This window comes from Oncorhynchus mykiss, chromosome 11, assembly GCF_057628025.1.
Source record: "Oncorhynchus mykiss isolate SJ-2025 chromosome 11, ASM5762802v1, whole genome shotgun sequence".
In the NCBI taxonomy this organism is placed as follows: domain Eukaryota; kingdom Metazoa; phylum Chordata; class Actinopteri; order Salmoniformes; family Salmonidae; genus Oncorhynchus; species Oncorhynchus mykiss.
This window is the reverse complement of record NC_143032.1, coordinates 71,876,659-71,901,914: the sequence shown is the minus strand read 5'-3', so window position 1 is coordinate 71,901,914 and position 25,256 is coordinate 71,876,659. Positions and strand designations below refer to the sequence as shown.

The 25,256-nt window shown below is 34.5% G+C and overlaps 39 non-coding genes across 39 annotated transcripts; all 39 read right to left on the bottom strand.

Annotated features, from left to right (window-relative positions):
* Positions 1-924: 924 nt before the first annotated feature.
* Positions 925-1,036, bottom strand: trnal-caa (transfer RNA leucine (anticodon CAA)). The gene is made up of 2 exons: positions 999-1,036; positions 925-970 (listed from the first exon to the last, which is right to left on the bottom strand). It is a non-coding gene; the product is annotated as a tRNA-Leu (tRNA).
* A 330-nt stretch (positions 1,037-1,366) lies between these two features.
* Positions 1,367-1,478, bottom strand: trnal-caa (transfer RNA leucine (anticodon CAA)). Its single transcript has 2 exons — positions 1,441-1,478; positions 1,367-1,412 (listed from the first exon to the last, which is right to left on the bottom strand). It is a non-coding gene; the product is annotated as a tRNA-Leu (tRNA).
* Positions 1,479-1,807: 329 nt separating this feature from the next.
* trnal-caa (transfer RNA leucine (anticodon CAA)) lies at positions 1,808-1,919 on the bottom strand. The gene is made up of 2 exons: positions 1,882-1,919; positions 1,808-1,853 (listed from the first exon to the last, which is right to left on the bottom strand). It is a non-coding gene; the product is annotated as a tRNA-Leu (tRNA).
* A 1,283-nt stretch (positions 1,920-3,202) lies between these two features.
* Positions 3,203-3,314, bottom strand: trnal-caa (transfer RNA leucine (anticodon CAA)). Its single transcript has 2 exons — positions 3,277-3,314; positions 3,203-3,248 (listed from the first exon to the last, which is right to left on the bottom strand). It is a non-coding gene; the product is annotated as a tRNA-Leu (tRNA).
* A 1,211-nt stretch (positions 3,315-4,525) lies between these two features.
* Positions 4,526-4,637, bottom strand: trnal-caa (transfer RNA leucine (anticodon CAA)). Its single transcript has 2 exons — positions 4,600-4,637; positions 4,526-4,571 (listed from the first exon to the last, which is right to left on the bottom strand). It is a non-coding gene; the product is annotated as a tRNA-Leu (tRNA).
* Positions 4,638-4,987: 350 nt separating this feature from the next.
* Positions 4,988-5,099, bottom strand: trnal-caa (transfer RNA leucine (anticodon CAA)). The gene is made up of 2 exons: positions 5,062-5,099; positions 4,988-5,033 (listed from the first exon to the last, which is right to left on the bottom strand). It is a non-coding gene; the product is annotated as a tRNA-Leu (tRNA).
* Positions 5,100-5,429: 330 nt separating this feature from the next.
* On the bottom strand, positions 5,430-5,541 carry trnal-caa (transfer RNA leucine (anticodon CAA)). Its single transcript has 2 exons — positions 5,504-5,541; positions 5,430-5,475 (listed from the first exon to the last, which is right to left on the bottom strand). It is a non-coding gene; the product is annotated as a tRNA-Leu (tRNA).
* Positions 5,542-5,892: 351 nt separating this feature from the next.
* On the bottom strand, positions 5,893-6,004 carry trnal-caa (transfer RNA leucine (anticodon CAA)). The gene is made up of 2 exons: positions 5,967-6,004; positions 5,893-5,938 (listed from the first exon to the last, which is right to left on the bottom strand). It is a non-coding gene; the product is annotated as a tRNA-Leu (tRNA).
* A 351-nt stretch (positions 6,005-6,355) lies between these two features.
* Positions 6,356-6,467, bottom strand: trnal-caa (transfer RNA leucine (anticodon CAA)). Its single transcript has 2 exons — positions 6,430-6,467; positions 6,356-6,401 (listed from the first exon to the last, which is right to left on the bottom strand). It is a non-coding gene; the product is annotated as a tRNA-Leu (tRNA).
* A 330-nt stretch (positions 6,468-6,797) lies between these two features.
* On the bottom strand, positions 6,798-6,909 carry trnal-caa (transfer RNA leucine (anticodon CAA)). Its single transcript has 2 exons — positions 6,872-6,909; positions 6,798-6,843 (listed from the first exon to the last, which is right to left on the bottom strand). It is a non-coding gene; the product is annotated as a tRNA-Leu (tRNA).
* A 351-nt stretch (positions 6,910-7,260) lies between these two features.
* trnal-caa (transfer RNA leucine (anticodon CAA)) lies at positions 7,261-7,372 on the bottom strand. The gene is made up of 2 exons: positions 7,335-7,372; positions 7,261-7,306 (listed from the first exon to the last, which is right to left on the bottom strand). It is a non-coding gene; the product is annotated as a tRNA-Leu (tRNA).
* A 329-nt stretch (positions 7,373-7,701) lies between these two features.
* trnal-caa (transfer RNA leucine (anticodon CAA)) lies at positions 7,702-7,813 on the bottom strand. Its single transcript has 2 exons — positions 7,776-7,813; positions 7,702-7,747 (listed from the first exon to the last, which is right to left on the bottom strand). It is a non-coding gene; the product is annotated as a tRNA-Leu (tRNA).
* Positions 7,814-9,101: 1,288 nt separating this feature from the next.
* Positions 9,102-9,213, bottom strand: trnal-caa (transfer RNA leucine (anticodon CAA)). The gene is made up of 2 exons: positions 9,176-9,213; positions 9,102-9,147 (listed from the first exon to the last, which is right to left on the bottom strand). It is a non-coding gene; the product is annotated as a tRNA-Leu (tRNA).
* Positions 9,214-9,542: 329 nt separating this feature from the next.
* trnal-caa (transfer RNA leucine (anticodon CAA)) lies at positions 9,543-9,654 on the bottom strand. Its single transcript has 2 exons — positions 9,617-9,654; positions 9,543-9,588 (listed from the first exon to the last, which is right to left on the bottom strand). It is a non-coding gene; the product is annotated as a tRNA-Leu (tRNA).
* Positions 9,655-11,373: 1,719 nt separating this feature from the next.
* On the bottom strand, positions 11,374-11,485 carry trnal-caa (transfer RNA leucine (anticodon CAA)). Its single transcript has 2 exons — positions 11,448-11,485; positions 11,374-11,419 (listed from the first exon to the last, which is right to left on the bottom strand). It is a non-coding gene; the product is annotated as a tRNA-Leu (tRNA).
* A 1,211-nt stretch (positions 11,486-12,696) lies between these two features.
* trnal-caa (transfer RNA leucine (anticodon CAA)) lies at positions 12,697-12,808 on the bottom strand. Its single transcript has 2 exons — positions 12,771-12,808; positions 12,697-12,742 (listed from the first exon to the last, which is right to left on the bottom strand). It is a non-coding gene; the product is annotated as a tRNA-Leu (tRNA).
* A 350-nt stretch (positions 12,809-13,158) lies between these two features.
* On the bottom strand, positions 13,159-13,270 carry trnal-caa (transfer RNA leucine (anticodon CAA)). Its single transcript has 2 exons — positions 13,233-13,270; positions 13,159-13,204 (listed from the first exon to the last, which is right to left on the bottom strand). It is a non-coding gene; the product is annotated as a tRNA-Leu (tRNA).
* Positions 13,271-13,600: 330 nt separating this feature from the next.
* trnal-caa (transfer RNA leucine (anticodon CAA)) lies at positions 13,601-13,712 on the bottom strand. Its single transcript has 2 exons — positions 13,675-13,712; positions 13,601-13,646 (listed from the first exon to the last, which is right to left on the bottom strand). It is a non-coding gene; the product is annotated as a tRNA-Leu (tRNA).
* Positions 13,713-14,046: 334 nt separating this feature from the next.
* trnal-caa (transfer RNA leucine (anticodon CAA)) lies at positions 14,047-14,158 on the bottom strand. Its single transcript has 2 exons — positions 14,121-14,158; positions 14,047-14,092 (listed from the first exon to the last, which is right to left on the bottom strand). It is a non-coding gene; the product is annotated as a tRNA-Leu (tRNA).
* Positions 14,159-14,487: 329 nt separating this feature from the next.
* Positions 14,488-14,599, bottom strand: trnal-caa (transfer RNA leucine (anticodon CAA)). The gene is made up of 2 exons: positions 14,562-14,599; positions 14,488-14,533 (listed from the first exon to the last, which is right to left on the bottom strand). It is a non-coding gene; the product is annotated as a tRNA-Leu (tRNA).
* A 330-nt stretch (positions 14,600-14,929) lies between these two features.
* On the bottom strand, positions 14,930-15,041 carry trnal-caa (transfer RNA leucine (anticodon CAA)). Its single transcript has 2 exons — positions 15,004-15,041; positions 14,930-14,975 (listed from the first exon to the last, which is right to left on the bottom strand). It is a non-coding gene; the product is annotated as a tRNA-Leu (tRNA).
* A 329-nt stretch (positions 15,042-15,370) lies between these two features.
* On the bottom strand, positions 15,371-15,482 carry trnal-caa (transfer RNA leucine (anticodon CAA)). Its single transcript has 2 exons — positions 15,445-15,482; positions 15,371-15,416 (listed from the first exon to the last, which is right to left on the bottom strand). It is a non-coding gene; the product is annotated as a tRNA-Leu (tRNA).
* Positions 15,483-16,274: 792 nt separating this feature from the next.
* On the bottom strand, positions 16,275-16,386 carry trnal-caa (transfer RNA leucine (anticodon CAA)). Its single transcript has 2 exons — positions 16,349-16,386; positions 16,275-16,320 (listed from the first exon to the last, which is right to left on the bottom strand). It is a non-coding gene; the product is annotated as a tRNA-Leu (tRNA).
* Positions 16,387-16,737: 351 nt separating this feature from the next.
* trnal-caa (transfer RNA leucine (anticodon CAA)) lies at positions 16,738-16,849 on the bottom strand. Its single transcript has 2 exons — positions 16,812-16,849; positions 16,738-16,783 (listed from the first exon to the last, which is right to left on the bottom strand). It is a non-coding gene; the product is annotated as a tRNA-Leu (tRNA).
* A 329-nt stretch (positions 16,850-17,178) lies between these two features.
* trnal-caa (transfer RNA leucine (anticodon CAA)) lies at positions 17,179-17,290 on the bottom strand. The gene is made up of 2 exons: positions 17,253-17,290; positions 17,179-17,224 (listed from the first exon to the last, which is right to left on the bottom strand). It is a non-coding gene; the product is annotated as a tRNA-Leu (tRNA).
* A 330-nt stretch (positions 17,291-17,620) lies between these two features.
* trnal-caa (transfer RNA leucine (anticodon CAA)) lies at positions 17,621-17,732 on the bottom strand. The gene is made up of 2 exons: positions 17,695-17,732; positions 17,621-17,666 (listed from the first exon to the last, which is right to left on the bottom strand). It is a non-coding gene; the product is annotated as a tRNA-Leu (tRNA).
* A 329-nt stretch (positions 17,733-18,061) lies between these two features.
* trnal-caa (transfer RNA leucine (anticodon CAA)) lies at positions 18,062-18,173 on the bottom strand. Its single transcript has 2 exons — positions 18,136-18,173; positions 18,062-18,107 (listed from the first exon to the last, which is right to left on the bottom strand). It is a non-coding gene; the product is annotated as a tRNA-Leu (tRNA).
* Positions 18,174-18,965: 792 nt separating this feature from the next.
* Positions 18,966-19,077, bottom strand: trnal-caa (transfer RNA leucine (anticodon CAA)). The gene is made up of 2 exons: positions 19,040-19,077; positions 18,966-19,011 (listed from the first exon to the last, which is right to left on the bottom strand). It is a non-coding gene; the product is annotated as a tRNA-Leu (tRNA).
* Positions 19,078-19,868: 791 nt separating this feature from the next.
* Positions 19,869-19,980, bottom strand: trnal-caa (transfer RNA leucine (anticodon CAA)). The gene is made up of 2 exons: positions 19,943-19,980; positions 19,869-19,914 (listed from the first exon to the last, which is right to left on the bottom strand). It is a non-coding gene; the product is annotated as a tRNA-Leu (tRNA).
* Positions 19,981-20,310: 330 nt separating this feature from the next.
* trnal-caa (transfer RNA leucine (anticodon CAA)) lies at positions 20,311-20,422 on the bottom strand. The gene is made up of 2 exons: positions 20,385-20,422; positions 20,311-20,356 (listed from the first exon to the last, which is right to left on the bottom strand). It is a non-coding gene; the product is annotated as a tRNA-Leu (tRNA).
* Positions 20,423-20,767: 345 nt separating this feature from the next.
* trnal-caa (transfer RNA leucine (anticodon CAA)) lies at positions 20,768-20,879 on the bottom strand. Its single transcript has 2 exons — positions 20,842-20,879; positions 20,768-20,813 (listed from the first exon to the last, which is right to left on the bottom strand). It is a non-coding gene; the product is annotated as a tRNA-Leu (tRNA).
* A 394-nt stretch (positions 20,880-21,273) lies between these two features.
* On the bottom strand, positions 21,274-21,385 carry trnal-caa (transfer RNA leucine (anticodon CAA)). Its single transcript has 2 exons — positions 21,348-21,385; positions 21,274-21,319 (listed from the first exon to the last, which is right to left on the bottom strand). It is a non-coding gene; the product is annotated as a tRNA-Leu (tRNA).
* Positions 21,386-21,714: 329 nt separating this feature from the next.
* On the bottom strand, positions 21,715-21,826 carry trnal-caa (transfer RNA leucine (anticodon CAA)). Its single transcript has 2 exons — positions 21,789-21,826; positions 21,715-21,760 (listed from the first exon to the last, which is right to left on the bottom strand). It is a non-coding gene; the product is annotated as a tRNA-Leu (tRNA).
* A 330-nt stretch (positions 21,827-22,156) lies between these two features.
* Positions 22,157-22,268, bottom strand: trnal-caa (transfer RNA leucine (anticodon CAA)). Its single transcript has 2 exons — positions 22,231-22,268; positions 22,157-22,202 (listed from the first exon to the last, which is right to left on the bottom strand). It is a non-coding gene; the product is annotated as a tRNA-Leu (tRNA).
* Positions 22,269-22,618: 350 nt separating this feature from the next.
* trnal-caa (transfer RNA leucine (anticodon CAA)) lies at positions 22,619-22,730 on the bottom strand. Its single transcript has 2 exons — positions 22,693-22,730; positions 22,619-22,664 (listed from the first exon to the last, which is right to left on the bottom strand). It is a non-coding gene; the product is annotated as a tRNA-Leu (tRNA).
* A 329-nt stretch (positions 22,731-23,059) lies between these two features.
* On the bottom strand, positions 23,060-23,171 carry trnal-caa (transfer RNA leucine (anticodon CAA)). Its single transcript has 2 exons — positions 23,134-23,171; positions 23,060-23,105 (listed from the first exon to the last, which is right to left on the bottom strand). It is a non-coding gene; the product is annotated as a tRNA-Leu (tRNA).
* Positions 23,172-23,516: 345 nt separating this feature from the next.
* trnal-caa (transfer RNA leucine (anticodon CAA)) lies at positions 23,517-23,628 on the bottom strand. Its single transcript has 2 exons — positions 23,591-23,628; positions 23,517-23,562 (listed from the first exon to the last, which is right to left on the bottom strand). It is a non-coding gene; the product is annotated as a tRNA-Leu (tRNA).
* A 394-nt stretch (positions 23,629-24,022) lies between these two features.
* trnal-caa (transfer RNA leucine (anticodon CAA)) lies at positions 24,023-24,134 on the bottom strand. The gene is made up of 2 exons: positions 24,097-24,134; positions 24,023-24,068 (listed from the first exon to the last, which is right to left on the bottom strand). It is a non-coding gene; the product is annotated as a tRNA-Leu (tRNA).
* Positions 24,135-24,916: 782 nt separating this feature from the next.
* Positions 24,917-25,028, bottom strand: trnal-caa (transfer RNA leucine (anticodon CAA)). Its single transcript has 2 exons — positions 24,991-25,028; positions 24,917-24,962 (listed from the first exon to the last, which is right to left on the bottom strand). It is a non-coding gene; the product is annotated as a tRNA-Leu (tRNA).
* Between the last annotated feature and the right edge of the window lie 228 nt (positions 25,029-25,256).

Below are 25,256 nucleotides of genomic sequence, written 5' to 3'. Positions count from 1 at the left end.
TTTTTTAAGGCAAAAGGTGTGTCAGAAGAGGGATTTGAACCCTCGCCTCCAATCGGAGACCAGAATACCCCTGTAACTAGGAAGGATTCTCACCTTGAGTCTGGCGCCTTAAACCACTCGGCAATCCTGACACCTACAAAACCTTAAAATTCATATTTTTTCACGATTATGTAACATAACATCTGATATGTCTGATGGTTACATGCAGATCTTAAGATACAAAGAAAAATAAACAAAAAATATTAAAAGCTAATGAAAGATATAGTAAAAAAACATTTTTCAATGGAATTTGAGTAACTTATTGAATTCTAAACTAGGCATATGTTCCAGTTTCACGTGTTTTCTGTTCTCAAACTATGACATCTATCAAACTATTAATCACTGTTCATGTGTTTTCCTTTCACCATTTGGAGAATTTTTCGGTTTTGACAAAGAGCTACTCTTTTTTTAAGGCAAAAGGTGTGTCAGAAGAGGGATTTGAACCCTTGCCTCCAATCGGAGACCAGAATACCCCTGTAACTAAGAAGGATTCTCACCTTGAGTCTGGCGCCTTAGACCACTCGGCCAGCCTGACACTAATAAATGGATAAAATTCGTATTTTTTCATGATTCTGTAACATAATGTCTGTTATGTCTGATGGAAACATGTAGATAATAAGATACAAAGAAAAAGAAACAAAAAATGTTAAAAGCTAATGAAAGATATATTAAAAAACATTTTTCAATGGAATTTGAGTAACTTATTGAATTCTAAACTAGGCATATGTTGATATGTATTGAACTATTATTCCCGTTTCATGTGTTTTCTGTTCTCAAACTATGACATCTATCAAACTATTAATCACTGTTCATGTGTTTTCCTTTCACCATTTGGAGAATTTTTCGGTTTTGACAAAGAGCTACTCTTTTTTAAGGCAAAAGGTGTGTCAGAAGAGGGATTTGAACCCTCACCTCCAATCGGAGACCAGAATACCCCTGTAACTAGGAAGGATTCTCACCTTGAGTCTGGCGCCTTAGACCACTCGGCCATCCTGACAACTACAAAACCTTAAAATTCATATTTTTTCACGATTATGTAACATAACATCTGATATGTCTGATGGTTACATGCAGATCTTAAGATACAAAGAAAAAGAAACAAAAAATGTTAAAAGCTAATGAAAGATATAGTAAAAAACATTTTTCAGTGGAATTTGAGTAACTTATTGAATTCTAAACTAGGCATATGTTCCCGTTTCATGTGTTTTCTGTTCTCAAACTATGACATCTATCAAACTATTAATCACTGTTCATGTGTTTTCCTTTCACCATTTGGAGAATTTTTCGGTTTTGACAAAGAGCTACTCTTTTTTTAAGGCAAAAGGTGTGTCAGAAGAGGGATTTGAACCCTCGCCTCCAATCGGAGACCAGAATACCCCTGTAACTAGGAAGGATTCTCACCTTGAGTCTGGCGCCTTAGACCACTCGGCCATCCTGACAACTACAAAACCTTAAAATTCATATTTTTTCACGATTATGTAACATAACATCTGATATGTCTGATGGTTACATGCAGATCTTAAGATACAAAGAAAAAGAAACAAAAAATGTTAAAAGCTAATGAAAGATATAGTAAAAAACATTTTTCAATGGAATTTGAGTAACTTATTGAATTCTAAACTAGGCATATGTTCCCGTTTCATGTGTTTTCTGTTCTCAAACTATGACATCTATCAAACTATTAATCACTGTTCATGTGTTTTCCTTTCACCATTTGGATAATTTTTCGGTTTTGACCAAGAGCTACTCTTTTTTAAGGCAAAAGGTGTGTCAGAAGAGGGATTTGAACCCTCGCCTCCAATCGGAGACCAGAATACCCCTGTAACTAGGAAGGATTCTCACCTTGAGTCTGGCGCCTTAGACCACTCGGCCATCCTGACACTAATAAATGGATAAAATTCGTATTTTTTCATGATTCTGTAACATAATGTCTGTTATGTCTGATGGAAACATGTAGATAATAAGATACAAAGAAAAATAAACAAAAAATGTTAAAAGCTAATGAAAGATATAGTAAAAAACATTTTTCAATGGAATTTTAGTAACTTATTGAATTCTAAACTAGGCATATGTTGACATGTATTGAACTATTATTCCCGTTTCATGTGTTTTCTGTTCTCAAACTATGACATCTATCAAACTATTAATCACTGTTCATGTGTTTTCCTTTCACCATTTGGAGAATTTTTCGGTTCTGACAAAGAGCTACTCTTTTTTTAAGGCAAAAGGTGTGTCAGAAGAGGGATTTGAACCCTCGCCTCCAATCGGAGCTACTCTTTTTTAAGGCAAAAGGTGTGTCAGAAGAGGGATTTGAACCCTCACCTCCAATCGGAGACCAGAATACCCCTGTAACTAGGAAGGATTCTCACCTTGAGTCCTGACACTTATAAATCCTTAAAATTCATATTTTTTAATAATTCTGTAACATAATGTCTGATATGTCTGATGGAAACATGTACATAATAAGATACAAAGAAAAAGAAACAAAAAATGTTAAAAGCTAATGAAAGATATAGTAAAAAACATTTTTCAATGGAATTTGAGTAACTTATTGAATTCTAAACTAGGCATATGTTGACATGTATTGAACTATTATTCCCGTTTCATGTGTTTTCTGTTCTCAAACTATGACATCTATCAAACTATTAATCACTGTTCATGTGTTTTCCTTTCACCATTTGGAGAATTGTTCGGTTTTGACAAAGAGCTACTCTTTTTTAAGGCAAAAGCTGTGTCAGAAGAGGGATTTGAACCCTCGCCTCCAATCAGAGACCAGAATACCCCTGTAACTAGGAAGGATTCTCACCTTGAGTCTGGCGCCTTAGACCACTCGGCCATCCTGACAACTACAAAACCTTAAAATTCATATTTTTTCACGATTATGTAACATAACATCTGATATGTCTGATGGTTACATGCAGATCTTAAGATACAAAGAAAAAGAAACAAAAAATGTTAAAAGCTAATTAAAGATATAGTAAAAAACATTTTTCAATGGAATTTGAGTAAATTATTGAATTCTAAACTAGGCATATGTTCCCGTTTCATGTGTTTTCTGTTCTCAAACTATGACATCTATCAAACTATTAATCACTGTTCATGTGTTTTCCTGTTTCCATTTTCTGTTTTGACAAAGAGCTACTCTTTTTGAAGGCAAAAGGTGTGTCAGAAGAGGGATTTGAACCCTCGCCTCCAATCGGAGACCAGAATACCCCTGTAACCAGGAAGGATTCTCACCTTGAGTCTGGCGCCTTAGACCACTCGGCCATCCTGACAACTACAAAACCTTAAAATTCATATTTTTTCACGATTATGTAACATAACATCTGATATGTCTGATGGTTACATGCAGATCTTAAGATACAAAGAAAAATAAACAAAAAATGTTAAAAGCTAATTAAAGATATAGTAAAAAACATTTTTCAATGGAATTTGAGTAACTTATTGAATTCTAAACTAGGCATATGTTCCTGTTTCATGTGTTTTCTGTTCTCAAACTATGACATCTATCAAACTATTAATCACTGTTCATGTGTTTTCCTTTCACCATTTGGAGAATTTTTCGGTTTTGACAAAGAGCTACTCTTTTTTAAGGCAAAAGCTGTGTCAGAAGAGGGATTTGAACCCTTGCCTCCAATCAGAGACCAGAATACCCCTGTAACTAGGAAGGATTCTCACCTTGAGTCTGGCGCCTTAGACCACTCGGCCATCCTGACAACTACAAAACCTTAAAATTCATATTTTTTCACGATTATGTAACATAACATCTGATATGTCTGATGGTTACATGCAGATCTTAAGATACAAAGAAAAAGAAACAAAAAATGTTAAAAGCTAATGAAAGATATAGTAAAAAACATTTTTCAATGGAATTTGAGTAACTTATTGAATTCTAAACTAGGCATATGTTCCCGTTTCATGTGTTTTCTGTTCTCAAACTATGACATCTATCAAACTATTAATCACTGTTCATGTGTTTTCCTTTCACCATTTGGAGAATTTTTCGGTTTTGACAAAGAGCTACTCTTTTTTAAGGCAAAAGGTGTGTCAGAAGAGGGATTTGAACCCTCGCCTCCAATCGGAGACCAGAATACCCCTGAAACTAGGAAGGATTCTCACCTTGTGTCTGGCGCCTTGGACCACTCGGCCATCCTGACACTTATAATTGCGTAAAATTCATATTTTTTCATGATTCTGTAACATAATGTCTGATATGTCTGATGGTTACATGCAGATCTTAAGATACAAAGAAAAAGAAACAAAAAATGTTAAAAGCTAATGAAAGATATAGTAAAAAACATTTTTCAATGGAATTTGAGTAACTTATTGAATTCTAAACTAGGCATATGTTCCCGTTTCGTGTGTTTTCTGTTCTCAAACTATGACATCTATCAAACTATTAATCACTGTTCATGTGTTTTCCTTTCAACATTTGGAGAATTTTTCGGTTTTGACAAAGAGCTACTCTTTTTTAAGGCAAAAGGTGTGTCAGAAGAGGGATTTGAACCCTCGCCTCCAATCGGAGACCAGAATACCCCTGTAACTAAGAAGGATTCTCACCTTGAGTCTGGCGCCTTAGACCACTCGGCCATCCTGACACTAATAAATGGATAAAATTCGTATTTTTTCATGATTCTGTAACATAATGTCTGTTATGTCTGATGGAAACATGTAGATAATAAGATACAAAGAAAAAGAAACAAAAAATGTTAAAAGCTAATGAAAGATATATTAAAAAACATTTTTCAATGGAATTTGAGTAACTTATTGAATTCTAAACTAGGCATATGTTGATATGTATTGAACTATTATTCCCGTTTCATGTGTTTTCTGTTCTCAAACTATGACATCTATCAAACTATTAATCACTGTTCATGTGTTTTCCTTTCACCATTTGGAGAATTTTTCGGTTTTGACAAAGAGCTACTCTTTTTTAAGGCAAAAGGTGTGTCAGAAGAGGGATTTGAACCCTCACCTCCAATCGGAGACCAGAATACCCCTGTAACTAGGAAGGATTCTCACCTTGAGTCTGGCGCCTTAGACCACTCGGCCATCCTGACAACTACAAAACCTTAAAATTCATATTTTTTCACGATTATGTAACATAACATCTGATATGTCTGATGGTTACATGCAGATCTTAAGATACAAAGAAAAAGAAACAAAAAATGTTAAAAGCTAATGAAAGATATAGTAAAAAACATTTTTCAGTGGAATTTGAGTAACTTATTGAATTCTAAACTAGGCATATGTTCCCGTTTCATGTGTTTTCTGTTCTCAAACTATGACATCTATCAAACTATTAATCACTGTTCATGTGTTTTCCTTTCACCATTTGGAGAATTTTTCGGTTCTGACAAAGAGCTACTCTTTTTTTAAGGCAAAAGGTGTGTCAGAAGAGGGATTTGAACCCTCGCCTCCAATCGGAGACCAGAATACCCCTGTAACTAAGAAGGATTCTCACCTTGAGTCTGGCGCCTTAGACCACTCGGCCATCCTGACACTATTAAATGGATAAAATTCGTATTTTTTCATGATTCTGTAACATAATGTCTGTTATGTCTGATGGAAACATGTAGATAATAAGATACAAAGAAAAAGAAACAAAAAATGTTAAAAGCTAATGAAAGATATATTAAAAAACATTTTTCAATGGAATTTGAGTAACTTATTGAATTCTAAACTAGGCATATGTTGATATGTATTGAACTATTATTCCCGTTTCATGTGTTTTCTGTTCTCAAACTATGACATCTATCAAACTATTAATCACTGTTCATGTGTTTTCCTTTCACCATTTGGAGAATTTTTCGGTTTTGACAAAGAGCTACTCTTTTTTTAAGGCAAAAGGTGTGTCAGAAGAGGGATTTGAACCCTCACCTCCAATCGGAGACCAGAATACCCCTGTAACTAGGAAGGATTCTCACCTTGAGTCTGGCGCCTTAGACCACTCGGCCATCCTGACACTATTAAATGGATAAAATTCGTATTTTTTCATGATTCTGTAACATAATGTCTGTTATGTCTGATGGAAACATGTAGATAATAAGATACAAAGAAAAAGAAACAAAAAATGTTAAAAGCTAATGAAAGATATATTAAAAAACATTTTTCAATGGAATTTGAGTAACTTATTGAATTCTAAACTAGGCATATGTTGATATGTATTGAACTATTATTCCCGTTTCATGTGTTTTCTGTTCTCAAACTATGACATCTATCAAACTATTAATCACTGTTCATGTGTTTTCCTTTCACCATTTGGAGAATTTTTCGGTTTTGACAAAGAGCTACTCTTTTTTTAAGGCAAAAGGTGTGTCAGAAGAGGGATTTGAACCCTCGCCTCCAATCGGAGACCAGAATACCCCTGTAACTAGGAAGGATTTTCACCTTGAGTCTGGCGCCTTAGACCACTCGGCCATCCTGACAACTACAAAACCTTAAAATTCATATTTTTTCACGATTATGTAACATAACATCTGATATGTCTGATGGTTACATGCAGATCTTAAGATACAAAGAAAAAGAAACAAAAAATGTTAAAAGCTAATGAAAGATATAGTAAAAAACATTTTTCAGTGGAATTTGAGTAACTTATTGAATTCTAAACTAGGCATATGTTCCCGTTTCATGTGTTTTCTGTTCTCAAACTATGACATCTATCAAACTATTAATCACTGTTCATGTGTTTTCCTTTCACCATTTGGAGAATTTTTCGGTTCTGACAAAGAGCTACTCTTTTTTTAAGGCAAAAGGTGTGTCAGAAGAGGGATTTGAACCCTCGCCTCCAATCGGAGACCAGAATACCCCTGTAACTAAGAAGGATTCTCACCTTGAGTCTGGCGCCTTAGACCACTCGGCCATCCTGACACTATTAAATGGATAAAATTCGTATTTTTTCATGATTCTGTAACATAATGTCTGTTATGTCTGATGGAAACATGTAGATAATAAGATACAAAGAAAAAGAAACAAAAAATGTTAAAAGCTAATGAAAGATATATTAAAAAACATTTTTCAATGGAATTTGAGTAACTTATTGAATTCTAAACTAGGCATATGTTGATATGTATTGAACTATTATTCCCGTTTCATGTGTTTTCTGTTCTCAAACTATGACATCTATCAAACTATTAATCACTGTTCATGTGTTTTCCTTTCACCATTTGGAGAATTTTTCGGTTTTGACAAAGAGCTACTCTTTTTTTAAGGCAAAAGGTGTGTCAGAAGAGGGATTTGAACCCTCGCCTCCAATCGGAGACCAGAATACCCCTGTAACTAGGAAGGATTCTCACCTTGAGTCTGGCGCCTTAGACCACTCGGCCATCCTGACAACTACAAAACCTTAAAATTCATATTTTTTCACGATTATGTAACATAACATCTGATATGTCTGATGGTTACATGCAGATCTTAAGATACAAAGAAAAAGAAACAAAAAATGTTAAAAGCTAATGAAAGATATAGTAAAAAACATTTTTCAATGGAATTTGAGTAACTTATTGAATTCTAAACTAGGCATATGTTCCCGTTTCATGTGTTTTCTGTTCTCAAACTATGACATCTATCAAACTATTAATCACTGTTCATGTGTTTTCCTTTCACCATTTGGATAATTTTTCGGTTTTGACCAAGAGCTACTCTTTTTTAAGGCAAAAGGTGTGTCAGAAGAGGGATTTGAACCCTCGCCTCCAATCGGAGACCAGAATACCCCTGTAACTAGGAAGGATTCTCACCTTGAGTCTGGCGCCTTAGACCACTCGGCCATCCTGACACTAATAAATGGATAAAATTCGTATTTTTTCATGATTCTGTAACATAATGTCTGTTATGTCTGATGGAAACATGTAGATAATAAGATACAAAGAAAAATAAACAAAAAATGTTAAAAGCTAATGAAAGATATAGTAAAAAACATTTTTCAATGGAATTTTAGTAACTTATTGAATTCTAAACTAGGCATATGTTGACATGTATTGAACTATTATTCCCGTTTCATGTGTTTTCTGTTCTCAAACTATGACATCTATCAAACTATTAATCACTGTTCATGTGTTTTCCTTTCACCATTTGGAGAATTTTTCGGTTTTGACAAAACTCTTTTTTAAGACAAAAGATGTGTCAGAAGAGGGATTTGAACCCTCGCCTCCAATCGGAGACCAGAATACCCCTGTAACTAGGAAGGATTCTCACCTTGAGTCTGGCGCCTTAGACCAATCGGCCATCCTGACAACTACAAAACCTTAAAATTCATATTTTTTCACGATTATGTAACATAACATCTGATATGTCTGATGGTTACATGCAGATCTTAAGATACAAAGAAAAAGAAACAAAAAATGTTAAAAGCTAATGAAAGATATAGTAAAAAACATTTTTTAGTGGAATTTGAGTAACTTATTGAATTCTAAACTAGGCATATGTTCCCGTTTCATGTGTTTTCTGTTCTCAAACTATGACATCTATCAAACTATTAATCACTGTTCATGTGTTTTCCTTTCACCATTTGGAGAATTTTTCGGTTCTGACAAAGAGCTACTCTTTTTTTAAGGCAAAAGGTGTGTCAGAAGAGGGATTTGAACCCTCGCCTCCAATAGGAGCTACTCTTTTTTAAGGCAAAAGGTGTGTCAGAAGAGGGATTTGAACCCTCACCTCCAATCGGAGACCAGAATACCCCTGTAACTAGGAAGGATTCTCACCTTGAGTCCTGACACTTATAAATCCTTAAAATTCATATTTTTTAATAATTCTGTAACATAATGTCTGATATGTCTGATGGAAACATGTACATAATAAGATACAAAGAAAAAGAAACAAAAAATGTTAAAAGCTAATGAAAGATATAGTAAAAAACATTTTTCAATGGAATTTGAGTAACTTATTGAATTCTAAACTAGGCATATGTTGACATGTATTGAACTATTATTCCCGTTTCATGTGTTTTCTGTTCTCAAACTATGACATCTATCAAACTATTAATCACTGTTCATGTGTTTTCCTTTCACCATTTGGAGAATTTTTCGGTTTTGACAAAGAGCTACTCTTTTTTAAGGCAAAAGCTGTGTCAGAAGAGGGATTTGAACCCTCGCCTCCAATCGGAGACCAGAATACCCCTGTAACTAGGAAGGATTCTCACCTTGAGTCTGGCGCCTTAGACCACTCGGCCATCCTGACACTAATAAATGGATAAAATTAGTATTTTTTCATGATTATGTAACATAACATCTGATATGTCTGATGGTTACATGCAGATCTTAAGATACAAAGAAAAAGAAACAAAAAATGTTAAAAGCTAATGAAAGATATAGTAAAAAACATTTTTCAATGGAATTTGAGTAACTTATTGAATTCTAAACTAGGCATATGTTCCCGTTTCATGTGTTTTCTGTTCTCAAACTATGACATCTATCAAACTATTAATCACTGTTCATGTGTTTTCCTTTCACCATTTGGATAATTTTTCGGTTTTGACCAAGAGCTACTCTTTTTTAAGGCAAAAGGTGTGTCAGAAGAGGGATTTGAACCCTCGCCTCCAATCGGAGACCAGAATACCCCTGTAACTAGGAAGGATTCTCACCTTGAGTCTGGCGCCTTAGACCACTCGGCCATCCTGACACTAATAAATGGATAAAATTCGTATTTTTTCATGATTCTGTAACATAATGTCTGTTATGTCTGATGGAAACATGTAGATAATAAGATACAAAGAAAAATAAACAAAAAATGTTAAAAGCTAATGAAAGATATAGTAAAAAACATTTTTCAATGGAATTTTAGTAACTTATTGAATTCTAAACTAGGCATATGTTGACATGTATTGAACTATTATTCCCGTTTCATGTGTTTTCTGTTCTCAAACTATGACATCTATCAAACTATTAATCACTGTTCATGTGTTTTCCTTTCACCATTTGGAGAATTTTTCGGTTTTGACAAAACTCTTTTTTAAGACAAAAGATGTGTCAGAAGAGGGATTTGAACCCTCGCCTCCAATCGGAGACCAGAATACCCCTGTAACTAGGAAGGATTCTCACCTTGAGTCTGGCGCCTTAGACCAATCGGCCATCCTGACAACTACAAAACCTTAAAATTCATATTTTTTCACGATTATGTAACATAACATCTGATATGTCTGATGGTTACATGCAGATCTTAAGATACAAAGAAAAAGAAACAAAAAATGTTAAAAGCTAATGAAAGATATAGTAAAAAACATTTTTTAGTGGAATTTGAGTAACTTATTGAATTCTAAACTAGGCATATGTTCCCGTTTCATGTGTTTTCTGTTCTCAAACTATGACATCTATCAAACTATTAATCACTGTTCATGTGTTTTCCTTTCACCATTTGGAGAATTTTTCGGTTCTGACAAAGAGCTACTCTTTTTTTAAGGCAAAAGGTGTGTCAGAAGAGGGATTTGAACCCTCGCCTCCAATAGGAGCTACTCTTTTTTAAGGCAAAAGGTGTGTCAGAAGAGGGATTTGAACCCTCGCCTCCAATCGGAGACCAGAATACCCCTGTAACTAGGAAGGATTCTCACCTTGAGTCCTGACACTTATAAATCCTTAAAATTCATATTTTTTAATAATTCTGTAACATAATGTCTGATATGTCTGATGGAAACATGTACATAATAAGATACAAAGAAAAAGAAACAAAAAATGTTAAAAGCTAATGAAAGATATAGTAAAAAACATTTTTCAATGGAATTTGAGTAACTTATTGAATTCTAAACTAGGCATATGTTGACATGTATTGAACTATTATTCCCGTTTCATGTGTTTTCTGTTCTCAAACTATGACATCTATCAAACTATTAATCACTGTTCATGTGTTTTCCTTTCACCATTTGGAGAATTTTTCGGTTTTGACAAAGAGCTACTCTTTTTTAAGGCAAAAGCTGTGTCAGAAGAGGGATTTGAACCCTCGCCTCCAATCAGAGACCAGAATACCCCTGTAACTAGGAAGGATTCTCACCTTGAGTCTGGCGCCTTAGACCACTCGGCCATCCTGACAACTACAAAACCTTAAAATTCATATTTTTTCACGATTATGTAACATAACATCTGATATGTCTGATGGTTACATGCAGATCTTAAGATACAAAGAAAAAGAAACAAAAAATGTTAAAAGCTAATTAAAGATATAGTAAAAAACATTTTTCAATGGAATTTGAGTAAATTATTGAATTCTAAACTAGGCATATGTTCCCGTTTCATGTGTTTTCTGTTCTCAAACTATGACATCTATCAAACTATTAATCACTGTTCATGTGTTTTCCTGTTTCCATTTTCTGTTTTGACAAAGAGCTACTCTTTTTGAAGGCAAAAGGTGTGTCAGAAGAGGGATTTGAACCCTCGCCTCCAATCGGAGACCAGAATACCCCTGTAACCAGGAAGGATTCTCACCTTGAGTCTGGCGCCTTAGACCACTCGGCCATCCTGACAACTACAAAACCTTAAAATTCATATTTTTTCACGATTATGTAACATAACATCTGATATGTCTGATGGTTACATGCAGATCTTAAGATACAAAGAAAAAGAAACAAAAAATGTTAAAAGCTAATGAAAGATATAGTAAAAAACATTTTTCAATGGAATTTGAGTAACTTATTGAATTCTAAACTAGGCATATGTTCCTGTTTCATGTGTTTTCTGTTCTCAAACTATGACATCTATCAAACTATTAATCACTGTTCATGTGTTTTCCTTTCACCATTTGGAGAATTTTTCGGTTTTGACAAAGAGCTACTCTTTTTTAAGGCAAAAGCTGTGTCAGAAGAGGGATTTGAACCCTCGCCTCCAATCAGAGACCAGAATACCCCTGTAACTAGGAAGGATTCTCACCTTGAGTCTGGCGCCTTAGACCACTCGGCCATCCTGACAACTACAAAACCTTAAAATTCATATTTTTTCACGATTATGTAACATAACATCTGATATGTCTGATGGTTACATGCAGATCTTAAGATACAAAGAAAAAGAAACAAAAAATGTTAAAAGCTAATGAAAGATATAGTAAAAAACATTTTTCAATGGAATTTGAGTAACTTATTGAATTCTAAACTAGGCATATGTTCCCGTTTCATGTGTTTTCTGTTCTCAAACTATGACATCTATCAAACTATTAATCACTGTTCATGTGTTTTCCTTTCACCATTTGGAGAATTTTTCGGTTTTGACAAAGAGCTACTCTTTTTTAAGGCAAAAGGTGTGTCAGAAGAGGGATTTGAACCCTCGCCTCCAATCGGAGACCAGAATACCCCTGTAACTAGGAAGGATTCTCACCTTGTGTCTGGCGCCTTGGACCACTCGGCCATCCTGACACTTATAATTGCGTAAAATTCATATTTTTTCATGATTCTGTAACATAATGTCTGATATGTCTGATGGTTACATGCAGATCTTAAGATACAAAGAAAAAGAAACAAAAAATGTTAAAAGCTAATGAAAGATATAGTAAAAAACATTTTTCAATGGAATTTGAGTAACTTATTGAATTCTAAACTAGGCATATGTTCCCGTTTCGTGTGTTTTCTGTTCTCAAACTATGACATCTATCAAACTATTAATCACTGTTCATGTGTTTTCCTTTCAACATTTGGAGAATTTTTCGGTTTTGACAAAGAGCTACTCTTTTTTAAGGCAAAAGGTGTGTCAGAAGAGGGATTTGAACCCTCGCCTCCAATCGGAGACCAGAATACCCCTGTAACTAAGAAGGATTCTCACCTTGAGTCTGGCGCCTTAGACCACTCGGCCATCCTGACACTAATAAATGGATAAAATTCGTATTTTTTCATGATTCTGTAACATAATGTCTGTTATGTCTGATGGAAACATGTAGATAATAAGATACAAAGAAAAAGAAACAAAAAATGTTAAAAGCTAATGAAAGATATATTAAAAAACATTTTTCAATGGAATTTGAGTAACTTATTGAATTCTAAACTAGGCATATGTTGATATGTATTGAACTATTATTCCCGTTTCATGTGTTTTCTGTTCTCAAACTATGACATCTATCAAACTATTAATCACTGTTCATGTGTTTTCCTTTCACCATTTGGAGAATTTTTCGGTTTTGACAAAGAGCTACTCTTTTTTAAGGCAAAAGGTGTGTCAGAAGAGGGATTTGAACCCTCACCTCCAATCGGAGACCAGAATACCCCTGTAACTAGGAAGGATTCTCACCTTGAGTCTGGCGCCTTAGACCACTCGGCCATCCTGACAACTACAAAACCTTAAAATTCATATTTTTTCACGATTATGTAACATAACATCTGATATGTCTGATGGTTACATGCAGATCTTAAGATACAAAGAAAAAGAAACAAAAAATGTTAAAAGCTAATGAAAGATATAGTAAAAAACATTTTTCAGTGGAATTTGAGTAACTTATTGAATTCTAAACTAGGCATATGTTCCCGTTTCATGTGTTTTCTGTTCTCAAACTATGACATCTATCAAACTATTAATCACTGTTCATGTGTTTTCCTTTCACCATTTGGAGAATTTTTCGGTTCTGACAAAGAGCTACTCTTTTTTTAAGGCAAAAGGTGTGTCAGAAGAGGGATTTGAACCCTCGCCTCCAATCGGAGACCAGAATACCCCTGTAACTAAGAAGGATTCTCACCTTGAGTCTGGCGCCTTAGACCACTCGGCCATCCTGACACTATTAAATGGATAAAATTCGTATTTTTTCATGATTCTGTAACATAATGTCTGTTATGTCTGATGGAAACATGTAGATAATAAGATACAAAGAAAAAGAAACAAAAAATGTTAAAAGCTAATGAAAGATATATTAAAAAACATTTTTCAATGGAATTTGAGTAACTTATTGAATTCTAAACTAGGCATATGTTGATATGTATTGAACTATTATTCCCGTTTCATGTGTTTTCTGTTCTCAAACTATTAATCACTGTTCATGTGTTTTCCTTTCACCATTTGGAGAATTTTTCGGTTTTGACAAAGAGCTACTCTTTTTTTAAGGCAAAAGGTGTGTCAGAAGAGGGATTTGAACCCTCGCCTCCAATCGGAGACCAGAATACCCCTGTAACTAGGAAGGATTCTCACCTTGAGTCTGGCGCCTTAGACCACTCGGCCATCCTGACAACTACAAAACCTTAAAATTCATATTTTTTCACGATTATGTAACATAACATCTGATATGTCTGATGGTTACATGCAGATCTTAAGATACAAAGAAAAAGAAACAAAAAATGTTAAAAGCTAATGAAAGATATAGTAAAAAACATTTTTCAATGGAATTTGAGTAACTTATTGAATTCTAAACTAGGCATATGTTCCCGTTTCATGTGTTTTCTGTTCTCAAACTATGACATCTATCAAACTATTAATCACTGTTCATGTGTTTTCCTTTCACCATTTGGAGAATTTTTCGGTTTTGACCAAGAGCTACTCTTTTTTAAGGCAAAAGGTGTGTCAGAAGAGGGATTTGAACCCTCGCCTCCAATCGGAGACCAGAATACCCCTGTAACTAGGAAGGATTCTCACCTTGAGTCTGGCGCCTTAGACCACTCGGCCATCCTGACAACTACAAAACCTTAAAATTCATATTTTTTCACGATTATGTAACATAACATCTGATATGTCTGATGGTTACATGCAGATCTTAAGATACAAAGAAAAAGAAACAAAAAATGTTAAAAGCTAATGAAAGATATAGTAAAAAACATTTTTCAGTGGAATTTGAGTAACTTATTGAATTCTAAACTAGGCATATGTTCCCGTTTCATGTGTTTTCTGTTCTCAAACTATGACATCTATCAAACTATTAATCACTGTTCATGTGTTTTCCTTTCACCATTTGGAGAATTTTTCGGTTCTGACAAAGAGCTACTCTTTTTTTAAGGCAAAAGGTGTGTCAGAAGAGGGATTTGAACCCTCGCCTCCAATCGGAGACCAGAATACCCCTGTAATTAGGAAGGATTCTCACCTTGAGTCTGGCGCCTTAGACCACTCGGCCATCCTGACACTAATAAATGGATAAAATTCGTATTTTTTCATGATTCTGTAACATAATGTCTGTTATGTCTGATGGAAACATGTAGATAATAAGATACAAAGAAAAAGAAACAAAAAATGTTAAAAGCTAATGAAAGATATAGTAAAAAACATTTTTCAATGGAATTTGAGTAACTTATTGAATTCTAAACTAGGCATATGTTCCCGTTTCGTGTGTTTTCTGTTCTCAAACTATGACATCTATCAAACTATTAATCACTGTTCATGTGTTTTCCTTTCAACATTTGGAGAATTTTTCGGTTTTGACAAAGAGCTACTCTTTTTTAAGGCAAAAGCTGTGTCAGAAGAGGGATTTGAACCCTCGCCTCCAATCGGAGACCAGAATACCCCTGTAACTAAGAAGGATTCTCACCTTGAGTCTGGCGCCTTAGACCACTCGGCCATCCTGACACTAATAAATGGATAAAATTCGTATTTTTTCATGATTCTGTAACATAATGTCTGTTATGTCTGATGGAAACATGTAGATAATAAGATACAAAGAAAAAGAAACAAAAAATGTTAAAAGCTAATGAAAGATATATTAAAAAACATTTTTCAATGGAATTTGAGTAACTTATTGAATTCTAAACTAGGCATATGTTGATATGTATTGAACTATTATTCCCGTTTCATGTGTTTTCTGTTCTCAAACTATGACATCTATCAAACTATTAATCACTGTTCATGTGTTTTCCTTTCACCATTTGGAGAATTTTTCGGTTTTGACAAAGAGCTACTCTTTTTTAAGGCAAAAGGTGTGTCAGAAGAGGGATTTGAACCCTCACCTCCAATCGGAGACCAGAATACCCCTGTAACTAGGAAGGATTCTCACCTTGAGACTGGCGCCTTAGACCACTCGGCCATCCTGACAACTACAAAACCTTAAAATTCATATTTTTTCACGATTATGTAACATAACATCTGATATGTCTGATGGTTACATGCAGATCTTAAGATACAAAGAAAAAGAAACAAAAAATGTTAAAAGCTAATGAAAGATATAGTAAAAAACATTTTTCAGTGGAATTTGAGTAACTTATTGAATTCTAAACTAGGCATATGTTCCCGTTTCATGTGTTTTCTGTTCTCAAACTATGACATCTATCAAACTATTAATCACTGTTCATGTGTTTTCCTTTCACCATTTGGAGAATTTTTCGGTTCTGACAAAGAGCTACTCTTTTTTTAAGGCAAAAGGTGTGTCAGAAGAGGGATTTGAACCCTCGCCTCCAATCGGAGACCAGAATACCCCTGTAACTAAGAAGGATTCTCACCTTGAGTCTGGCGCCTTAGACCACTCGGCCATCCTGACACTATTAAATGGATAAAATTCGTATTTTTTCATGATTCTGTAACATAATGTCTGTTATGTCTGATGGAAACATGTAGATAATAAGATACAAAGAAAAAGAAACAAAAAATGTTAAAAGCTAATGAAAGATATATTAAAAAACATTTTTCAATGGAATTTGAGTAACTTATTGAATTCTAAACTAGGCATATGTTGATATGTATTGAACTATTATTCCCGTTTCATGTGTTTTCTGTTCTCAAACTATGACATCTATCAAACTATTAATCACTGTTCATGTGTTTTCCTTTCACCATTTGGAGAATTTTTCGGTTTTGACAAAGAGCTACTCTTTTTTTAAGGCAAAAGGTGTGTCAGAAGAGGGATTTGAACCCTCGCCTCCAATCGGAGACCAGAATACCCCTGTAACTAGGAAGGATTCTCACCTTGAGTCTGGCGCCTTAGACCACTCGGCCATCCTGACAACTACAAAACCTTAAAATTCATATTTTTTCACGATTATGTAACATAACATCTGATATGTCTGATGGTTACATGCAGATCTTAAGATACAAAGAAAAAGAAACAAAAAATGTTAAAAGCTAATGAAAGATATAGTAAAAAACATTTTTCAATGGAATTTGAGTAACTTATTGAATTCTAAACTAGGCATATGTTCCCGTTTCATGTGTTTTCTGTTCTCAAACTATGACATCTATCAAACTATTAATCACTGTTCATGTGTTTTCCTTTCACCATTTGGAGAATTTTTCGGTTTTGACCAAGAGCTACTCTTTTTTAAGGCAAAAGGTGTGTCAGAAGAGGGATTTGAACCCTCGCCTCCAATCGGAGACCAGAATACCCCTGTAACTAGGAAGGATTCTCACCTTGAGTCTGGCGCCTTAGACCACTCGGCCATCCTGACAACTACAAAACCTTAAAATTCATATTTTTTCACGATTATGTAACATAACATCTGATATGTCTGATGGTTACATGCAGATCTTAAGATACAAAGAAAAAGAAACAAAAAATGTTAAAAGCTAATGAAAGATATAGTAAAAAACATTTTTCAGTGGAATTTGAGTAACTTATTGAATTCTAAACTAGGCATATGTTCCCGTTTCATGTGTTTTCTGTTCTCAAACTATGACATCTATCAAACTATTAATCACTGTTCATGTGTTTTCCTTTCACCATTTGGAGAATTTTTCGGTTCTGACAAAGAGCTACTCTTTTTTTAAGGCAAAAGGTGTGTCAGAAGAGGGATTTGAACCCTCGCCTCCAATCGGAGACCAGAATACCCCTGTAATTAGGAAGGATTCTCACCTTGAGTCTGGCGCCTTAGACCACTCGGCCATCCTGACACTAATAAATGGATAAAATTCGTATTTTTTCATGATTCTGTAACATAATGTCTGTTATGTCTGATGGAAACATGTAGATAATAAGATACAAAGAAAAAGAAACAAAAAATGTTAAAAGCTAATGAAAGATATAGTAAAAAACATTTTTCAATGGAATTTGAGTAACTTATTGAATTCTAAACTAGGCATATGTTCCCGTTTCGTGTGTTTTCTGTTCTCAAACTATGACATCTATCAAACTATTAATCACTGTTCATGTGTTTTCCTTTCAACATTTGGAGAATTTTTCGGTTTTGACAAAGAGCTACTCTTTTTTAAGGCAAAAGGTGTGTCAGAAGAGGGATTTGAACCCTCGCCTCCAATCGGAGACCAGAATACCCCTGTAACTAAGAAGGATTCTCACCTTGAGTCTGGCGCCTTAGACCACTCGGCCATCCTGACACTAATAAATGGATAAAATTCGTATTTTTTCATGATTCTGTAACATAATGTCTGTTATGTCTGATGGAAACATGTAGATAATAAGATACAAAGAAAAAGAAACAAAAAATGTTAAAAGCTAATGAAAGATATATTAAAAAACATTTTTCAATGGAATTTGAGTAACTTATTGAATTCTAAACTAGGCATATGTTGATATGTATTGAACTATTATTCCCGTTTCATGTGTTTTCTGTTCTCAAACTATGACATCTATCAAACTATTAATCACTGTTCATGTGTTTTCCTTTCACCATTTGGAGAATTTTTCGGTTTTGACAAAGAGCTACTCTTTTTTAAGGCAAAAGGTGTGTCAGAAGAGGGATTTGAACCCTCACCTCCAATCGGAGACCAGAATACCCCTGTAACTAGGAAGGATTCTCACCTTGAGACTGGCGCCTTAGACCACTCGGCCATCCTGACAACTACAAAACCTTAAAATTCATATTTTTTCACGATTATGTAACATAACATCTGATATGTCTGATGGTTACATGCAGATCTTAAGATACAAAGAAAAAGAAACAAAAAATGTTAAAAGCTAATGAAAGATATAGTAAAAAACATTTTTCAGTGGAATTTGAGTAACTTATTGAATTCTAAACTAGGCATATGTTCCCGTTTCATGTGTTTTCTGTTCTCAAACTATGACATCTATCAAACTATTAATCACTGTTCATGTGTTTTCCTTTCACCATTTGGAGAATTTTTCGGTTCTGACAAAGAGCTACTCTTTTTTTAAGGCAAAAGGTGTGTCAGAAGAGGGATTTGAACCCTCGCCTCCAATCGGAGACCAGAATACCCCTGTAACTAAGAAGGATTCTCACCTTGAGTCTGGCGCCTTAGACCACTCGGCCATCCTGACACTATTAAATGGATAAAATTCGTATTTTTTCATGATTCTGTAACATAATGTCTGTTATGTCTGATGGAAACATGTAGATAATAAGATACAAAGAAAAAGAAACAAAAAATGTTAAAAGCTAATGAAAGATATATTAAAAAACATTTTTCAATGGAATTTGAGTAACTTATTGAATTCTAAACTAGGCATATGTTGATATGTATTGAACTATTATTCCCGTTTCATGTGTTTTCTGTTCTCAAACTATGACATCTATCAAACTATTAATCACTGTTCATGTGTTTTCCTTTCACCATTTGGAGAATTTTTCGGTTTTGACAAAGAGCTACTCTTTTTTTAAGGCAAAAGGTGTGTCAGAAGAGGGATTTGAACCCTCGCCTCCAATCGGAGACCAGAATACCCCTGTAACTAGGAAGGATTCTCACCTTGAGTCTGGCGCCTTAGACCACTCGGACATCCTGACAACTACAAAACCTTAAAATTCATATTTTTTCACGATTATGTAACATAACATCTGATATGTCTGATGGTTACATGCAGATCTTAAGATACAAAGAAAAAGAAACAAAAAATGTTAAAAGCTAATGAAAGATATAGTAAAAAACATTTTTCAATGGAATTTGAGTAACTTATTGAATTCTAAACTAGGCATATGTTCCCGTTTCATGTGTTTTCTGTTCTCAAACTATGACATCTATCAAACTATTAATCACTGTTCATGTGTTTTCCTTTCACCATTTGGAGAATTTTTCGGTTTTGACCAAGAGCTACTCTTTTTAAGGCAAAAGGTGTGTCAGAAGAGGGATTTGAACCCTCGCCTCCAATCGGAGACCAGAATACCCCTGTAACTAGGAAGGATTCTCACCTTGAGTCTGGCGCCTTAGACCACTCGGCCATCCTGACAACTACAAAACCTTAAAATTCATATTTTTTCACGATTATGTAACATAACATCTGATATGTCTGATGGTTACATGCAGATCTTAAGATACAAAGAAAAATAAACAAAAAATGTTAAAAGCTAATGAAAGATATAGTAAAAAACATTTTTCAGTGGAATTTGAGTAACTTATTGAATTCTAAACTAGGCATATGTTCCCGTTTCATGTGTTTTCTGTTCTCAAACTATGACATCTATCAAACTATTAATCACTGTTCATGTGTTTTCCTTTCACCATTTGGAGAATTTTTCGGTTCTGACAAAGAGCTACTCTTTTTTTAAGGCAAAAGGTGTGTCAGAAGAGGGATTTGAACCCTCGCCTCCAATCGGAGACCAGAATACCCCTGTAATTAGGAAGGATTCTCACCTTGAGTCTGGCGCCTTAGACCACTCGGCCATCCTGACACTAATAAATGGATAAAATTCGTATTTTTTCATGATTCTGTAACATAATGTCTGTTATGTCTGATGGAAACATGTAGATAATAAGATACAAAGAAAAATAAACAAAAAATGTTAAAAGCTAATGAAAGATATAGTAAAAAACATTTTTCAATGGAATTTTAGTAACTTATTGAATTCTAAACTAGGCATATGTTGACATGTATTGAACTATTATTCCCGTTTCATGTGTTTTCTGTTCTCAAACTATGACATCTATCAAACTATTAATCACTGTTCATGTGTTTTCCTTTCACCATTTGGAGAATTTTTCGGTTTTGACAAAACTCTTTTTTAAGACAAAAGATGTGTCAGAAGAGGGATTTGAACCCTCGCCTCCAATCGGAGACCAGAATACCCCTGTAACTAGGAAGGATTCTCACCTTGAGTCTGGCGCCTTAGACCACTCGGCCATCCTGACAACTACAAAACCTTAAAATTCATATTTTTTCACGATTATGTAACATAACATCTGATATGTCTGATGGTTACATGCAGATCTTAAGATACAAAGAAAAAGAAACAAAAAATGTTAAAAGCTAATGAAAGATATAGTAAAAAACATTTTTTAGTGGAATTTGAGTAACTTATTGAATTCTAAACTAGGCATATGTTCCCGTTTCATGTGTTTTCTGTTCTCAAACTATGACATCTATCAAACTATTAATCACTGTTCATGTGTTTTCCTTTCACCATTTGGAGAATTTTTCGGTTCTGACAAAGAGCTACTCTTTTTTTAAGGCAAAAGGTGTGTCAGAAGAGGGATTTGAACCCTCGCCTCCAATCGGAGCTACTCTTTTTTAAGGCAAAAGGTGTGTCAGAAGAGGGATTTGAACCCTCACCTCCAATCGGAGACCAGAATACCCCTGTAACTAGGAAGGATTCTCACCTTGAGTCTGGTGCCTTAGACCACTCGGCCATCCTGACAACTACAAAACCTTAAAATTCATATTTTTTCACGATTATGTAACATAACATCTGATATGTCTGATGGTTACATGCAGATCTTAAGATACAAAGAAAAAGAAACAAAAAATGTTAAAAGCTAATGAAAGATATAGTAAAAAACATTTTTCAATGGAATTTGAGTAACTTATTGAATTCTAAACTAGGCATATGTTCCCGTTTCATGTGTTTTCTGTTCTCAAACTATGACATCTATCAAACTATTAATCACTGTTCATGTGTTTTCCTTTCACCATTTGGAGAATTTTTCGGTTTTGACAAAGAGCTACTCTTTTTTAAGGCAAAAGGTGTGTCAGAAGAGGGATTTGAACCCTCGCCTCCAATCGGAGACCAGAATACCCCTGTAACTAGGAAGGATTCTCACCTTGAGTCTGGCGCCTTAGACCACTCGGCCATCCTGACAACTACAAAACCTTAAAATTCATATTTTTTCACGATTATGTAACATAACATCTGATATGTCTGATGGTTACATGCAGATCTTAAGATACAAAGAAAAAGAAACAAAAAATGTTAAAAGCTAATGAAAGATATAGTAAAAAACATTTTTCAGTGGAATTTGAGTAACTTATTGAATTCTAAACTAGGCATATGTTCCCGTTTCATGTGTTTTCTGTTCTCAAACTATGACATCTATCAAACTATTAATCACTGTTCATGTGTTTTCCTTTCACCATTTGGAGAATTTTTCGGTTCTGACAAAGAGCTACTCTTTTTTTAAGGCAAAAGGTGTGTCAGAAGAGGGATTTGAACCCTCGCCTCCAATCGGAGACCAGAATACCCCTGTAACTAGGAAGGATTCTCACCTTGAGTCTGGCGCCTTAGACCACTCGGCCATCCTGACACTAATAAATGGATAAAATTCGTATTTTTTCATGATTCTGTAACATAATGTCTGATATGTCTGATGGAAACATGTAGATAATAAGATACAAAGAAAAAGAAACAAAAAATGTTAAAAGCTAATGAAAGATATATTAAAAAACATTTTTCAATGGAATTTTAGTAACTTATTGAATTCTAAACTAGGCATATGTTGATATGTATTGAACTATTATTCCCGTTTGATGTGTTTTCTGTTCTCAAACTATGACATCTATCAAACTATTAATCACTGTTCATGTGTTTTCCTTTCACCATTTGGAGAATTTTTCGGTTTTGACAAAGAGCTACTCTTTTTTAAGGCAAAAGGTGTGTCAGAAGAGGGATTTGAACCCTCGCCTCCAATCGGAGACCAGAATACCCCTGTAACTAGGAAGGATTCTCACCTTGAGTCTGGCGCCTTAGACCACTCGGCCATCCTGACAACTACAAAACCTTAAAATTCATATTTTTTCACGATTATGTAACATAACATCTGATATGTCTGATGGTTACATGCAGATCTTAAGATACAAAGAAAAAGAAACAAAAAATGTTAAAAGCTAATGAAAGATATAGTAAAAAACATTTTTCAATGGAATTTGAGTAACTTATTGAATTCTAAACTAGGCATATGTTCCCGTTTCTTGTGTTTTCTGTTCTCAAACTATGACATCTATCAAACTATTAATCACTGTTCATGTGTTTTCCTTTCACCATTTGGAGAATTTTTCGGTTTTGACCAAGAGCTACTCTTTTTTAAGGCAAAAGGTGTGTCAGAAGAGGGATTTGAACCCTCGCCTCCAATCGGAGACCAGAATACCCCTGTAATTAGGAAGGATTCTCACCTTGAGTCTGGCGCCTTAGACCACTCGGCCATCCTGACACTAATAAATGGATAAAATTCGTATTTTTTCATGATTCTGTAACATAATGTCTGTTATGTCTGATGTAAACATGTAGATAATAAGATACAAAGAAAAATAAACAAAAAATGTTAAAAGCTAATGAAAGATATAGTAAAAAACATTTTTCAATGGAATTTTAGTAACTTATTGAATTCTAAACTAGGCATATGTTGACATGTATTGAACTATTATTCCCGTTTCATGTGTTTTCTGTTCTCAAACTATGACATCTATCAAACTATTAATCACTGTTCATGTGTTTTCCTTTCACCATTTGGAGAATTTTTCGGTTTTGACAAAACTCTTTTTTAAGACAAAAGATGTGTCAGAAGAGGGATTTGAACCCTCGCCTCCAATCGGAGACCAGAATACCCCTGTAACTAGGAAGGATTCTCACCTTGAGTCTGGCGCCTTAGACCACTCGGCCATCCTGACAACTACAAAACCTTAAAATTCATATTTTTTCACGATTATGTAACATAACATCTGATATGTCTGATGGTTACATGCAGATCTTAAGATACAAAGAAAAAGAAACAAAAAATGTTAAAAGCTAATGAAAGATATAGTAAAAAACATTTTTTAGTGGAATTTGAGTAACTTATTGAATTCTAAACTAGGCATATGTTCCCGTTTCATGTGTTTTCTGTTCTCAAACTATGACATCTATCAAACTATTAATCACTGTTCATGTGTTTTCCTTTCACCATTTGGAGAATTTTTCGGTTCTGACAAAGAGCTACTCTTTTTTTAAGGCAAAAGGTGTGTCAGAAGAGGGATTTGAACCCTCGCCTCCAATCGGAGCTACTCTTTTTTAAGGCAAAAGGTGTGTCAGAAGAGGGATTTGAACCCTCACCTCCAATCGGAGACCAGAATACCCCTGTAACTAGGAAGGATTCTCACCTTGAGTCTGGTGCCTTAGACCACTCGGCCATCCTGACAACTACAAAACCTTAAAATTCATATTTTTTCACGATTATGTAACATAACATCTGATATGTCTGATGGTTACATGCAGATCTTAAGATACAAAGAAAAAGAAACAAAAAATGTTAAAAGCTAATGAAAGATATAGTAAAAAACATTTTTCAATGGAATTTGAGTAACTTATTGAATTCTAAACTAGGCATATGTTCCCGTTTCATGTGTTTTCTGTTCTCAAACTATGACATCTATCAAACTATTAATCACTGTTCATGTGTTTTCCTTTCACCATTTGGAGAATTTTTCGGTTTTGACAAAGAGCTACTCTTTTTTTAAGTCAAAAACTGTGTCAGAAGAAGGATTTGAACCCTCGCCTCCAATCAGAGACCAGAATACCCCTGTAACTAGGCAGGATTCTCACCTTGAGTCTGGCGCCTTAGACCACTCGGCCATCCTGACACTTATAAATCCTTAAAATTCATATTTTTTAATGATTCTGTAACATAATGTCTGATATGTCTGATGGAAACATGTAGATAATGAGATACAAAGAAAAATAAACAAAAAATCTTAAAAGCTAATGAAAGATATAGTAAAAAACATTTTTCAATGGAATTTGAGTAACTTATTGAATTCTAAACTAGGCATATGTTGACATGTATTGAACTATTATTACCGTTTCATGTGTTTTCTGTTCTCAAACTATGACATCTATCAAACTATTAATCACTGTTCATGTGTTTTCCTGTTTCCATTTTCTGTTTTGACAAAGAGCTACTCTTTTTTAAGGCAAAAGGTGTGTCAGAAGAGGGATTTGAACCCTCGCCTCCAATCGGAGACCAGAATACCCCTGTAACTAGGAAGGATTCTCACCTTGAGTCTGGCGCCTTAGACCACTCGGCCATCCTGACAACTACAAAACCTTAAAATTCATATTTTTTCACGATTATGTAACATAACATCTGATATGTCTGATGGTTACATGCAGATCTTAAGATACAAAGAAAAAGAAACAAAAAATGTTAAAAGCTAATGAAAGATATAGTAAAAAACATTTTTCAGTGGAATTTGAGTAACTTATTGAATTCTAAACTAGGCATATGTTCCCGTTTCATGTGTTTTCTGTTCTCAAACTATGA